Source organism: Microcaecilia unicolor, chromosome 2 (genome assembly GCF_901765095.1).
Source record: "Microcaecilia unicolor chromosome 2, aMicUni1.1, whole genome shotgun sequence".
Classification (NCBI taxonomy): Eukaryota; Metazoa; Chordata; class Amphibia; order Gymnophiona; family Siphonopidae; genus Microcaecilia; species Microcaecilia unicolor.
Genome location: NC_044032.1, coordinates 323,948,443 through 323,963,923, shown reverse-complemented (window position 1 = coordinate 323,963,923; position 15,481 = coordinate 323,948,443). Strand labels below are relative to the sequence as shown.

Sequence of the window (15,481 nt, the reverse complement as noted above, 5' to 3'; positions counted from 1 at the left end):
TGCCGAGAGAGGAACTTTATATTAAAGACATGATCGCATTATAAGTGGATTTGCGTTATTGCAGGGTGTGCTATAACAGGGTTCCACTATATCTTTGGATTTGGTTTGGTCAAGTCAATAAAGTTTCTAGCCAATGAGAGCTTGACAAATATGAAATTCTGACCAATGAGAAGCCTGACACAGATTTATCTGACCAATGAGAATAAGTGGGCACAGGTCACATGATTACATTTCAGACTCCATATTGACTCTGTTCAACAGTGATGTTATACAATATTTTAGAAATCAGTGCACTAAAGTTGCTTGACTGTGATCTCTGGACAATTTCTTAACAAATGTAATGTGATTTTTAAACTCTTTGGATCTTTAGTGACAATATGGCTGAGAAATTAGGGTCTTGCTCTGTTGGAATTCATTGTCACTAGAAAACTTACTACAGGAAGGCTGGTCTGTTGAATCTGTCATTTTTAACTGAGAATGAGCATGATCTACTATTTGCAAGAATCAGTGGATTAGAAGGCAAAGTTTCATCTCCAGATGCTACATTATGCTACTATCATATAAAAGTTTACTTGGACAAGTATGAATTCAGGTAGAAGTCACATGCTGATCCATTTTCAATTCATGCTACTGCAGTAAATGGTACTCCGAGAGCAGTATCCATGGATCTTGCTAGGAAATTTTCTTACAGCAGTAGATGTCAACAAGAAATTAAAACCTGGACAGAAACCTTGTCCCAAGTGTTTAACATCAGTTTCTGCGGCAAGTACCACACTCCTCTGCAGCAAGTAACAAATGGGCATAGGTTGGTGGTGAGGAGAGTTACTTGTGGCTGGAGGGCAGGGTGAGCTGGGAGTGGTGTGAGCCTGTAGGGCAGAAACTGTGAGGTGGGAGAATAAGTGAGGATACAGGAGCTGCAGATCTCCTTTTTTGGTTTGAGGGGCCAAACAAACCAATCTCTAGCCCTAACCTCAAGCTCTCTAGTTGCTGATGCTGTGTTTTTTTTATTAGGTTTCAACTTTATTTAGGACTTTCTATACCGCCCAACAGAACAAGCCATCTGGGCAGAGTACAATCTAAAAAAAAAAAAAAAAAGAAGAGAATGAAAAGGGAGCAAAAAGGAACTGGAGTAAAACTACAATATTGACAGGAAAAAGGGGGAAGAAGGAAAAAACAGTATGGCGAGACTGTCTATAAGGCAAAAGTTGTTTCTTCACATGGAACCTAAGTATAGGCATCTTGAAAGAGAAATGTCTTGAGCTCAGTTTTGAAGAGGGATAGTGAACTGATTTGCCAGAAGTGAGAAGTTAAGGAATTCTATATCTTTGGCCTTGAAAAGAAAACATGGAGTGTCTGCTATGTTCATGGAAAATTTCTCAGTGGGTAGGAATCAACAGGAGATTAAGTTGTGACGACTTCAGGACTTGGGTTTGAGTGTAGGGCAGGGCCGGTCTTAGGGCGAGGTGACCGAGGAGACCGCATAGGGCCTCGCGCTCAAGGGGGCCCTGCGAGGCGCGCCTGAACTTGCCTCGCCCCGACTGCCCGAGCTCCAGTTCCCCCTCCCTCTGAATTTTAAAAGTTACCTCGTCGACGTCGGGTTACAGCAGCCGGCAGGTAGCAGCAGCAATGAAAAGCGTGCAAGCTGCTCGGCGCTTCGGGAGCCTTCCTTTCCCTCTATCAACTCTGGTCCCGCCCTCGTGGAAACAGGAAATGAGGGCGGTACCAGAGCTGAGAGAGGGAAAGGCTCCCGAAGCGCCGAGCAGCTCGCACGCTTTTCACTGCTGCTGCTACCTGCAGCTGTAACCAGACGTCGACGAGGTAACTTTTAAAATTCAGGGGGGGGGGGGGGCCTTGGAGCTGGGTGGGAAGCAGGGAGGCCTTGGAGCTGGGAGGGAGGGAGGCCTTGGAACTGGCAGGGAGGGAGGGAGGGGGGCCTTGGAGCTGGGTGGGAAGCAGGGAGGCCTTGGAGCTGGGAGGGAGGCAGGGAGGCCTTGGAGCTGGGAGGGAGAAGGGGGGAGCCCTGGAACTGGGGGGCCCTGGGGGGGAGGGGGGAGGGGGGGGATGGCTGCCCTGGAGCTCGGAGGGAGGGCTGGCTGGCCCTGAAACTAGGGTGGGGGCGGGGCTAGGATGGGGCCCCATCAAATTAGTCTGCATAGGGCACGCAACTTGCTAAGACCGGCCCTGGTGTAGGGGATAAAGTATCTCAAAAAGTAAAGAGGTTCAGAAACAGTGAGGGTTTTAAAAATTAACAGAAGAATTGTATAAAGTTACTGGACAGGAAATTGGGAGCCAATGAGAGGATTTAAGATAAGGAGTAATATAATCAACTTTTTTAAGATGGAAGAGAATTCTTATGGTGGTGTTTTGAATTAATATTAGGCCATGACCCCAGTGGCAAGGAGCTGACAGTGTAAATGGGGGATATTATTGAGTGTGGATGTGAGATGAGGGATGAAGAGTGAAGGCAAGGCAGGAGATAGTTTGAAGGACCTGGAAATCTAGGAATGGGCAAAGAGGATATACATGTGGAGCTCAGGAGCTGTAGAACTGGAGTAGACACAGCAGAAAGAACTTACTCTACTCCTCATTCTTTATTATTACCCACCACAGATAGACATGATGGACTTTTGCCTTAAAACAACAGAGGAAGGGCTACAACAGACAAAACAACACAGGAGTAAAGAGAGAGAGAAAAAGGCATCAGGAATTAATTTGGAAGATAGGGAAAAGAGGGATTAAACTAGAAGAAGGAGGTGCACCCCTCGGAAGGGACACCACCTTGTAGTGGTGGAGGGGCTTCTGTGTTTCAATTACTCAGAGGGCTATGCTGAAGGGTTACCCATATCAGACAAGCCTCTGAGGAGAAACCAGACAAAGAGTGTCCCAAACTGGGACAAAGCGAATGCTACATACCTGTAGAAGGTATTCTCCGAGGACAGCAGGCTGATTGTTCTCACTGATGGGTGACGTCCACGGCAGCCCCTCCAATCGGAAACATCACTAGCAAAGGCCTTTGCTAGTCCTCGCGCGCCCATGCGCACCGCGCATGCGCAGCCGTCTTCCTGCCCGAACCGGCTCGTGTTCATCAGTCCCGTAAGTAGCAAGACAAAGACAAGGGAAGACACAACTCCAAAGGGGAGGCGGGCGGGTTTGTGAGAACAATCAGCCTGCTGTCCTCGGAGAATACCTTCTACAGGTATGTAGCATTCGCTTTCTCCGAGGACAAGCAGGCTGCTTGTTCTCACTGATGGGGTATCCCTAGCCCCCAGGCTCACTCAAAACAACAAACATGGTCAATTGGGCCTCGCAACGGCGAGGACATAACTGAGATTGACCTAACAATTTATCCAACTAACAGAGTGTAGCCTGGAACAGAATAAAACATGGGCCTAGGGGGGTGGAGTTGGATTCTAAATCCCGAACAGATTCTGAAGTACTGACTGCCCGAACCGACTGTCGCGTCGGGTATCCTGCTGCAGGCAGTAATGAGATGTGAATGTGTGGACAGATGACCACGTCGCAGCTTTGCAAATCTCTTCAATAGTGGCTGACTTCAAGTGGGCTACCGACGCTGCCATGGCTCTAACATTATGAGCCGTGACATGACCCTAAAGAGCCAGCCCAGCCTGGGCGTAAGTGAAGGAAATGCAATCTGCTAGCCAATTGGATATGGTGCTTTTCCCCACAGCCACTCCCCTCCTGTTGGGATCAAAACAAACAAACAATTGGGCTGACTGTCTGTTGGGCTGTGTCCGCTCCAGATAGAAGGCTAATGCTCTCTTGCAGTCCAATGTGTGCAGCTGACGTTCAGCAGGGCAGGAATGAGGACGGGGAAAGAATGTTGGCAAGACAATTGACTGGTTCAGATGGAACTCCGACACAACCTTTGGCAAGAACTTAGGGTGAGTGCGGAGGACTACTCTGTTATGATGAAATTTCGTGTAAGGGGCCTGGGCTACCAGGGCCTGAAGCTCACTGACTGTACGAGCTGAAGTAACTGCCACCAAGAAAATGACCTTCCAGGTCAAGTACTTCAGATGGCAGGAGTTCAGTGGCTCAAAGGGAGGTTTCATCAGCTGGGTGAGAACGACATTGAGATCCCATGACACTGTAGGAGATTTGACAGGGGGCTTTGACAAAAGCAAACCTCTCATGAAGCGAACAACTAAAGGCTGTCCTGAGATCGGCTTACCTTCCACACGGTAATGGTATGCACTGATTGCACTAAGGTGAACCCTTACAGAGTTGGTCTTGAGACCAGACTCAGACAAGTGCAGAAGGTATTCAAGCAGGGTCTGTGTAGGACAAGAGCGAGGATCTAGGGCCTTGCTGTCACACCAGATGGCAAACCTCCTCCATAGAAAGAAGTAACTCCTCTTAGTGGAATCTTTCCTGGAAGCAAGCCAGATGCGGGACACCCTCCGACAGACCCAAAGAGGCAAAGTCTACGCTCTCAACATCCAGGCTGTGAGAGCCAGAGACTGGAGGTTGGGATGCAGAAGCGCCCCTTCGTCCTGTGTGATGAGGGTCGGAAAACACTTCAATCTCCACGGTTCTTCGGAGGATAACTCTAGAAGAAGAGGGAACCAGATCTGACGCGGCCAAAAAGGAGCGATCAGAATCATGGTGCCTCGATCTTGCTTGAGTTTCAACAAAGTCTTCCCAACCAGAGGTATGGGAGGATAAGCATACAGCAGACCTTCCTCCCCAGTCCAGAAGGAAGGCATCCGATGCCAGTCTGCCGTGGGCCTGAAGCCTGGAACAGAACTGAGGGACTTTGTGGTTGGCTCGAGATGCAAGGAGATCTACCAAGGGGGTGCCCCACACCTGGAAGATCTGTCGCACTACACGGGAATTGAGCGACCACTCGTGAGGTTGCATAATCCTGCTCAGTCTGTCGGCCAGACTGTTGTTTACGCCTGCCAGATATGTGGCTTGGAGCACCATGCCGTGACGGCGAGCCCAGAGCCACATGCTGATGGCTTCCTGACACAGGGGGCGAGATCCGGTGCCCCCCTGCTTGTTGATGTAATACATGGCAACCTGGTTGTCTGTCTGAATTTGGATAATTTGATGGGACAGCCGATCTCTGAAAGCCTTCAGAGCGTTCCAGACCGCTCGTAACTCCAGGAGATTGATCTGCAGATCGCATTCCTGGAGGGACCAGCTTCCTTGGGTGTGAAGTCCATCGACATGAGCTCCCCACCCCAGGAGAGACGCATCCGTAGTCAGCACCTTTTGTGGCTGAGGAATTTGGAAGGGGCGTCCCAGAGTCAAATTGGTCCAAACCGTCCACCAATACAGGGATTTGAGAAAACTCGTGGACAGGTGGATCACGTCCTCTAGACCCCCAGCAGCTTGAAACCACTGGGAAGCTAGGGTCTATTGAGCAGATCGCATGTGAATACGGGCCATGGGAATCACATGGACTGTGGAGGCCATGTGGCCAAGCAATCTCAACATCTGCCGAGCTGTGATCTGCTGGGACGCTCGTACCCGGGAGACGAGGGACAGCAGATTGTTGGCCCTCGTCTCCGGGAGATAGGCACGAGCCGTCCGAGAATCCAGCAGAGCTCCTATGAATTCGAGTCTCTGTACTGGGAGAAGGTGGGACTTTGGGTAATTTATCACAAACCCTAGTAGCTCCAGGAGTCGAATAGTCATCTGCATGGACTGTAGAGCTCCTGCCTCGGAAGTGTTCTTCACCAGCCAATCGTCGAGATAAGGGAACACGTGCACTCCGAGCCTGCGAAGCGCTGCTGCTACCACAGCTAGGCACTTCGTGATCACTCTGGGCGCAGAGGCGAGCCCAAAGAGTAGCACACAGTACTGGAAGTGACGTGATCCCAGATGAAATCGAAGATACTGTCTGTGAGCTGGCAGTATCGGGATGTGTGTATAAGCATCCTTTAAGTCCAGGGAGCATAGCCAATCGTTTTTCTGAATCATGGGAAGAAGGGTGCCCAGGGAAAGCATCCTGAACTTTTCCTTGACCAGATATTTGTTCAGGGCCCTTAGGTCTAGGATGGGACGCATCCCCCCTGTTTTCTTTTCCACAATGAAGTACCTGGAATAGAATCCCAGCCCTTCTTGCCCGGATGGCACGGGCTCGACCGCATTGGTGCTGAGAAGGGCGGAGAGTTCCTCTGCAAGTACCTGCTTGTGCTGGAAGCTGAAGGATTGAGCTCCCGGTGGGCAATTTGGAGGTTTCGAGGCCAAATTGAGGGTGTATCCTTGCCGGACTATTTGGAGGACCCACTGGTCGGAGGTTATGAGAGGCCACCTTTGGTGAAAAACTTTCAACCTCCCCCCGACCGGCAGATCGCCCGGCACAGAAACTTTGACATCGGCTATGCTCCGCTGGAGCCAGTCAAAAGCTCGCCCCCTGCTTTTGCTGGGGAGCTGTGGGGCCTTGCTGAGGCGCTCGCTGCTGACAAGAGCGAGCGCACTGGGGCTTAGCCTGGGCCGCAGGCTGTCGAGAGGGAGGATTGTACCTACGCTTACCAGAAGAGTAGGGAACAGTCCTCCTTCCCCCATAAAACGTCTACCTGAAGAGGCAGATGCTGAAGGCTGCCGGCGGGAGAATTTGTTGAAAGCGTTATCCCGCTGGTGGAGCTGCTCTACCACCTGTTCGACTTTTTCTCCAAAAATGTTGTCCGCTCGGCAAGGGGAGTCCGCAATCCGCTGCTGGATTCTATTCTCCAGGTCGGAGGCACGCAGCCATTAGAGTCTGCACATCACCACACCTTGAGCAGCGGCCCTGGACGCAACATCAAAGGTATCATATACCCCTCTGGCCAGGAATTTTCTGCATGCCTTCAGCTGCCTGACCACCTCCTGAAACGGCTTGGCTTGCTCAGAAGGGAGCTTGTCCACCAAGCCCGCCAACTGCCGCACATTGTTCCGCATGTGAATGCTCGTGTAGAGCTGGTAGGACTGAATCTTGGCCACGAGCATAGAAGAATGGTAGGCCTTCCCCCCAAAGGAGTCTAAGGTTCTAGAGTCCTTGCCCGGGGGCGCCGAAGCATGCTCCCTAGAACTCTTAGCCTTCTTTAGGGCCAGATCCACCACACCAGAGTCGTGAGGCAACTGAGTGCGCATCAGCTCTGGGTCCTCATGGATCCGGTACTGGGACTCGATCTTCTTGGGAATGTGGGGATTAGTTAGAGGCTTGGTCCATTTCGCCAGCAATGTGTTTTTTAGGACATGATGCATGGGTACTGTGGACGCTTCCTTAGGTAGAGAAGGATAGTCCAAGAGCTCAAACATCTCAGCCCTGGGCTCATCCTCCACAACCACCAGGAAGGGGATGGCCGTAGACATCTCCCGGACAAAGGCCGCGAAAGACAGACTCTCGGGAGGAGAAAGCTGCCTTTCAGGGGAGGATCAGAAGGAAGGTCATCAGACTCCTCGTCAGAGAAATATCTGATGTCCTCCTCCTCCTCCCACGAGGCCTCACCATCGGTATCAGACACAAGTTCATGAACCTGTGTCTGAAGCCGTGCCCGACTCGACTCCATGGAAACACGGCCACGGTGGGAGCGCCGAGAGATAGACTCCCTCACCAGCACCGGCGAAGCTCCCTCCACCGACGTCGTCGGGGAGTCTTCCTGGGAGGCGGCGGCAGCCGGTACCGCAAGCAGTACCGATGTCGGAGACCTCACCCCGGGCAAAGGGCTAGCCGGCGCCTCACTCGACGGTACCGGTGGCGCAGGCACCCCCGGTACCGGAAGGGAAGGGCACAACAGCTCCCCCAGGATCTCTGGGAGAACGGCCCGGAGACTCTCGTGCAGAGCGGCTGTGGAGAAAGACATGGAAGCCGATGCAGGCGTCGAGGTCAGAGTCTGTTCCGGGCGTGGAGGCGGTTCCGGGCTGTCCAAGGTGGAGCGCATCGACACCTCCTGAACAGAGGGTGAGCGATCCTCCCGGTGCCGATGCCTACTGGGTGCCGACTCCCTCGGCGACCCAGAGCTCTCGGTACCGATGCGGGAAGGAGACCGGTGTCGATGCTTCTTTGATTTCTTCAAGCGAAGCATGTCACCGGAGCTTCCCGGTACCGACGAGGAGGACGTAGAATCCAACCGTCGCTTCCTCGGGGCCGAGGCCGAAGAAGGTCGGTCTCGGGGGGGCTGTACCGCAGGAGCCCTCAGGGCAGGAGGAGACCCACCCGAAGGCTCACCGCCACCAGCAGGGGAATGGACAGCCCTCACCTGCACTCCAGTCGAAGTACCACCATCCGACGACATCAGCAACAGTGGAGGTCCCGGTACCACCGACGCCGACGCAGCCTTCCGATATCTCGGTACCGACGATGCAAAGGGTCGAAACCTCGATGCCGTCGATGCAGTCGATGCCGAGGTCAAAAGACTTCGATGCTGTCGACGTCGATGCACTCGATGCCTCCGGTGCTGTTGTCGACGAAGAGCCCGAGAACAACACGTTCCACTGGGCCAATCTCGCTACCTGAGTCCTCTTCTGTAAAAGAGCCAAAGACTACAGGCCTGCGGGCGGTGCCCAGCCCCCAGACACTGAAGACACGAAGCGTGCCTATCAGTGAGCAAGATTACCCGGGCGCCCTGGGTACACTTCTTGAAGCCGCTGGGAGACTTCGATGACATGGGCGGAAAAATCACGCCAGCGAAATCAAAATTCGCGATGGTGACGAAGGGCACCAAAAATAAGGGAGAGAGAAAAAACCCGTACCGAGGCCACAAAAAAGGCCTACCCCGAAAGCGAAAGGAAACTTACGCCGGGGAAACAAACTGGACACACGGGAAGGGAAAAAGACCAAGGTCTCTTCTTTTTTTTTTTTTTTTAGCGAAAATCGCGAAGACACGCGAGGGTCGACTTGAGGGGCACGAGACGGCGGCAAAACACGACCGTCCCAAGCGCGGACAAAAGAAGACTGACGAACACGAGCCGGTTCGGGCGGGAAGAGGGCCGCGCATGCGCAGTGCGCATGGGCGCGCGAGGACTAGCAAAGGCCTTTGCTAGTGAAGTTTCTGATTGGAGGGGCTGCCGTGGACGTCACCCATCAGTGAGAACAAGCAGCCTGCTTGTCCTCGGAGAATAGTAAGATGGCAACCTGAAGTTCGTATGCCCAACGGCCCAGCTGCCCTCTGAAGTTTCGTCTTCTTTACGTAAATTTCCTCTCTGCAATTGCAGTTACCTTGAGAGGAAGGGGACAACCGGCGGTCAGCCGCCGATGGCCAGCGTTTTGTCCCCTAAGCCACATTGAGCCTGCAAATAGGTGGGAAAATGTGGGATACAAATGCAATAAATAAAATAAGTGCGGGACTGCTGCGCGACGAACTGCCCACAGATGAAAGGGTTGGCGAGTCCTTTGATTAGCGACGGCAAAGAAGCGTCAATGCTCTTGGACCTGGAAAAAACCAACTCCATCGCTCCCAAATTATTCAACCAACATGTCCAAAGGAGTGGAGGAGTGAGTTAGAGGCATATGCTGAAACAGAGGGCGTTTACAGCAGAACCCGAATCGGCGGAACCACTCCTAAGAGAAATCAACTTGGAGTTTTTGGCTCCCGTGGAGGTTACACTGAATACCATCTGGAAGGCGCTTCGGGACATAATAGTGGCAGTAAATAATTTTGTTTCAGATATAATTTTATTAGTTTCATGGACAATTTAACTGAACCCTTTGAGAGTGAAAAATTGATATAACAAATGATTCTACACGAGCAAGAAGTGGTTATGATTTTGAAAATGGTAACAGACCAGAAACTTTGAATAATAAAATTAATATTATTATAGATGATTAATATCGAGATTATTGTTTTTCCCAGAGTTCCGGGTATGACTCCTAAAGTTTTCCTCAGAAATATTTCCTCAATTATTACTTTAAAAGGAGTGAAGCCTATGAAAAATGGGATTACTTTAATCAGTGGGATTTGAATTAGAGACTTAAGTTATTGTTAAATAACTTCTGGTTTTTAAAAGAGAAAGAATGTAATCAGATGTATTATTTCTAACTAATATTGGACAATAAGTATGTTTTCAATGAAATGATTTGACTATACACCGTATTGGCCTTGAAGAAGCCAACCAGATGATCAATGTGGAATAATGAATTAGACGAGTAATATCTGGGGATAATCAGGTTAATACCACAGGGGTTTTTTTTTATGTTTACTGTTTAATTGCTCTCCTTGTCTTGTTTCACTCTCCCTATTTAGTGGTCTAAGGAAGAGAATAGAATTATCTGACTGAAATAATTCCTATATATTACTTTCTCTGTATTTCCAGCAAGTTGTTTTATCGCTTGTAAAAATTTAAATGGTTATAAATAATAAAAAAAAAATTTTTTAAAGAGGATGGAGGTGCACAAAAGCACTGGTGATAAAGCAGATAGGAGAAGAGAGGAGGGGCAGATAAATTACCTACAGGAGAAAGGTGGAAAGCAGAGAAAGAGTATCTGAATAAATGGAGAAAATGCAGTAGCAGAATGCAGGAGAAAAGACAGAGCTGAAGAATGAAAAGAAGACACATGGTTTTACTAAAGTTAAATCTTTTCAAATGGATTTGATCAATTTTAAAGTATGGGTCTTAAACTACTACTTATTGACTGGGTTGGAGACAAGATGAGTGGCATGCAGCAGGGGGTTGTGATGTATAGAGTTCATTTTGAGGAGATGGGTCATTGTCAGTGGTGTGCTGCAAGTATTGTTTCTTGGCCCTGTTCTTTTTGACATTTTTGTAGGCGATGTTGCAGAATGGCTGTCTGGTGAGGTTTGCCTCTTTATGGATGATGTCAGGATCTGAAGTGGTAAATTCAAAAACCAAAACCAAAATAGAGGAACATGCAAACATATAACAAGTAGAAAATATCCCACAAACAAAATAAGCATGGAAGTAAAACTAATGAAACTATAAATAAAATGAGGAAAATGGTGGCTCTCAGTTATCTAAGCTATGACGCATCCAGCGTCTAAAGCTTGCTAAGGCAACAAGAACTCTGAGCACACTTATTTATGCTCTATCATTTGATGCCCAGATACATTATGCTAGTATATAATCAATGAAAAAAAATCCCAACCATAAAGAAAGTGCCCCCAAAAGTCTTTCAGTAATTATTAGATCAAAATCACTTATCTGAAAATAAAACTATACAAAACTATTCAAGGTTGTTAAATCACGTGCAGACTGTGAAATATTGCAGGAAGACCTTCGAAAATTAGAAGACCTGGGCATCCAAATGGCAGATGAAATTTAATGAGGACAAATGCAAGGTGATGCACATTAGAAAGAATAATCCGAATCATAGTACCTGATGCTAGGGTGACCCTTGGGGGTCAGCGCTCAAGAAAAAGATCTGGGTGTCGTTGTAGATAATACGCTGAAATCATCGGCTCAGTGTGCGATGGCGGCGGCCAAAAAAGCAAACAAGATGCTAGGAATTATTAGGAAAGGGATAGTGAATAAGACCGAAAATACTATAATGCCTTTGTATCGCTCCATGGTGCGTCCGCATCTTGAGTATTGCGTTCAGTTCTGGTCGCCGTTTCTCAAAAGAGATATAGCGGAATTAGAAAAGATTCAAAGAAGAGAGACCAAAATAATAAAGGGGATGGAACTCCTCTCGTATGAGGAAAGGCTAAAGAGGTTAGGGTTCTTCAGCTTGGAAAAGAGATGGATGAGGGGAGATTATGATTGAGGTCTACAAAATCCTGAGTGGTGTAGAACGAGTAGAAGTACATCGATTTTCTACTCGTTCCAAAAGTACAAAGACTAGGGGACACTTGAGGAAGTTACATAGAAATACTTTTAAAACAAATAGAAGAAAATATTTTTTCACTCAACAAATAGTTAAGCTCTGGAACTCTTTGCCGGAGGATGTGATAACAGCGGTTAACATATCTGGGTTTAAAAAAGGTTTGGACAAATTCCTGAAGGAAAAGTCCATAGTTTGCTATTGAGACAGACATGGGAAGCAACTGTATGCCCTGGGATTTGTAGTATGGTGTGTTGCCACAATTTGGGTTTCTGCCACGTACTTGTGACCTGGCTTGGCCACTGTTTGGAAAACAGGATAGTGGCCTATACGGACCACTGGTCTGACCCAGTATGACTACTCTTATATTCAAATGAGCCTAAGGTCCTAGCCTCTCTACCTGAGGGTACCGAGGCATGAGACTTGGAATTCTTAGGCCATTTGAGAGCAGATTTGACCACCGTAGAGTGGTGTGGCAGCTGGGTCCACCCAAATCCGAGAACTTTCTGGACATATTACTGCGCATCCACCTTCTTTGGTGCAACTTGCACCATGAGGGGAGATTCCCAGTTCTTCAACAATGCATCTTTAAGGATAGGGTGCAATGGTACAAGTGACCCCTTCCTTAGGAGACTTACAACATCTACGCCCTCCGTCTCCAACTTAAATGTGGCAGAAGCCATCTCTTTAACAAAGCATGTGAAAGAGTCCCTCCTCTGAGATGTAGAGCAGATTCTCCTCTGACTCCCATGAGTGGTCCCAGTCAGACTCCTCAGGATAGTCAGACAGTAGACCTAACTGGTGGAGTATGCTCCAGCCTCGACATAGTAAAACTGTGTCCACGTCCTGAAGAGCCACAAAGTGAAGCCCTACTCTCAGACTCCAGGGAAGCTTCCTCCCCAGATGTTGACAGCAGTATTGTATGCATCAATGTTCACATCAACACCTTTCTAGGTGCCAGCATTGAGAATCTCTGTACCGTCATCAATGGAGCCTCAGAAAGGAGCAGGGGCTGTTCCGCTGCAAACGCAAGTGCCCTTGATGCCTAAATGGAGTGCCTGTGAAATAACTGTGCCAGCTGCTCTCTGATCATGGTCCGGAACTGCTCATTGAAGGTGGGTATCGAGAAGGAATGGGAGCCAGATGATGGTGTTGAACCGGTAGCTGGGACCTGGCTGCTCAGTAACTCTACCAAAGAGGGAGAGCATGCTGCCTGGTGCCAGCACTTCTTGGGTACTGGAGAATCCAATGCTCTGGCACTCTGGACTGTGTGTCGAGGACAGGGCCGTGCCAACACGGTAAGCGAGGTAAGCACAGCAGGAGGGCGCCGCACCATGCTTACCTCACCCTCTCCCATTTCCCAACTGCCCGCCCTCTTCTTCCCCCCACCCCCCAAGATCCCTTTTAAATTTACCTCCGTCCGGCAGCGAAAGCACAGCATCAGTAAAGGAGGCAGTGCTCCCGACGTCTCTACTAGTCTTCCCTTCGTTCAGTGCTCCGCCTTCCCGTCAGAAGAAGGCGGGACATTGAGCGAAGGGAAGACTAGTAGAGACGTCGGGAGCGCCGCCTCCTTCACTGACGCTGCGCCTTCGCTGCCGGACGGAGGTTAATTTAAAAGGGATCTTGGGCGGGGTGGAGAAGAGGGCGGGCAGTTGGGACATGGGCGCAGGAGGGCAGGGGAGAGAGGAGCGTGGATGGGTGGGCAGCGATCACCTTCACGGGGAGAGGGGGCGCACGTGCGCAACTGTTCGTCTGTGGGGGGGCGCCAACTGATCCTCTGCAGGGGGGCGCCACAGACCCTTGGCACGGCCCTGGTCGAGGAGGACCGGTGCTTATGCTTCTTGAGTTTCCCCCCAATGCATACGGTTCCAGTCCCTCAGCGCCGACAAGGACAACGTTATGCCCTTACATGCCCTCGGTGTCGAGTCTGATACTGGTTGTCCTGGGGCCTGAGTTCTCACCAGCACTTGCAAATAGAGAGAACAAGCAAAGGGGTCATGGTTAGGTCCCAGGCACCCTATTTACCAAAAGTGCGAGTCCATGACAGAAATCACCTAATTACATTGGGCACAGCTCTTGAAGCCACTGAGGGGGGGGGGGGGGGGGAATCTTCTGAGACATCGAAAAAAGAATTGTGGCTAAATTAAACTCCTTAATCTTGAACAACAACAAAGGGGAAGAGTTCAAATTAAGGTCAGGGCTAAGGCCTAACCATGAAGCCACACCTGAAAAAAAAAAAGGAAACTTGTAAAAGCCGAAAAATACTACGAAAATTAAAAAGAGGTTTGAGGAAAAGGCGATGGAAGAATAAATGATGCAACTGAGCACAAAAAACATGCACAGGAAGGCATGAAGAAAAATTTAGGCACAGCATGAGGATGAGAGAACACAAACACGCTCTCTCAGCTTCACAGAAAAAGTAAGACTAGGGTACCAGTGAGTTAGTGGTGGGATGCTGCTAGAAACTTCTATAATACTCGCTAGTCAGCATCTGCACTGGCCTCTATAGGGATGAAGTCACCCAGATATGAGAATATGAAGGTCTGCTTGTCCTCGGAGAAACTATAGTATTTTATAATTTAGGTGTATACATTTACCCTCTACCTATGCTCCGCCCAAACTTCACTCATGAGAGTGGACACAAAATCAGAAGTGTCATAAGCACCCCTGCTTCCTTCCATCTGCTTATTGGTCACCTGGCAAAGCTCTTCAGCCTGCTTCTGAGGGAGAGTACCTGCAAGTTTTGGTGTACTGTTTACCAAAGACTCACATACCAATAAAAGTACGTGTCATTTAAACAAGGCGCATACTTTTAGGCTGGTATTTTATACAGTGCTTTTTTTGTAGAAAAAAAGGTGCCAGTACCCGTTGTGGGCGGGGTCACCAATGACCCCCACCCCTATTATAGCCACACCCACATTAGCCACACCCCTTATACCAGCCATGGCACATATAAACAGACATTATTATTATTATACTAGTATAGGAAAAAATATTATACTAGTATAGGAAAAAAAATAACGTGATTTTTTTCATTATAAATAATTTCTGTAAGCTGCTACAGCTCCAGTATACCCAGTGCAAAATAAGACAGCAGACGTAAATTCTCAAATGGGATATATTCCAGACACTAAAATGAAAATAAAATGATTTTTTCTACCTTTGTTGTCTGGTGACTTTGTTTTTCTGATCATGCTGGCCCAGTATCTGATTCTGCTGCTATCTGTCCTCTTAACTCCATTTCCAGGGCTTCCTTTCCATTTACTTCTTTACTTTCTGCCTTTCTTCTTCATTTCTTGCCCTACATCCGTAAGTAAAAGCTGCGTCCTCTACAGACTTGACTGTCCAGTGCATCCAGCTTCTGCCTATTTTCTTCATCCATGTGCTGTTTTTCTCCTCTCTTCCTTTGCCCTCATCTCATCTCCTTCCTCCTCTTCCCTCCCCTCCATCCATGTCCAGCATTTCTTCTCTCTCCATTCCCTCTCCTCCATCCACCCATGTCCAGCAGCCCTCCTATCCCCTGCCCTCTCCTCCATCCACCCATGTCCAGCAACTCTCCTCTCCCCCTGCCCTCCCCTCCATCCACCCATGTCCAGCAACCCTCCCCTCCCCCGCCCTACTCTCCCCCTGCCCTCCCCTCCATCCACCCATGTCCAGCAACTCTCCTCTCCCCTGCCCCCCTCCAGCCACCCATGTTCAGCGACTCTCCTCTCTCTCCAGCCACCCATACCCAGTGATTCTCCTCTCCCCTTC

General features: G+C 49.2%; 1 protein-coding gene across 1 annotated transcript in view; it reads right to left on the bottom strand.

Annotated features, from left to right (window-relative positions):
- TBC1D2 (TBC1 domain family member 2) overlaps positions 1-15,481 on the bottom strand; it is a 692,224-nt gene that overhangs the window by 451,953 nt on the left and 224,790 nt on the right.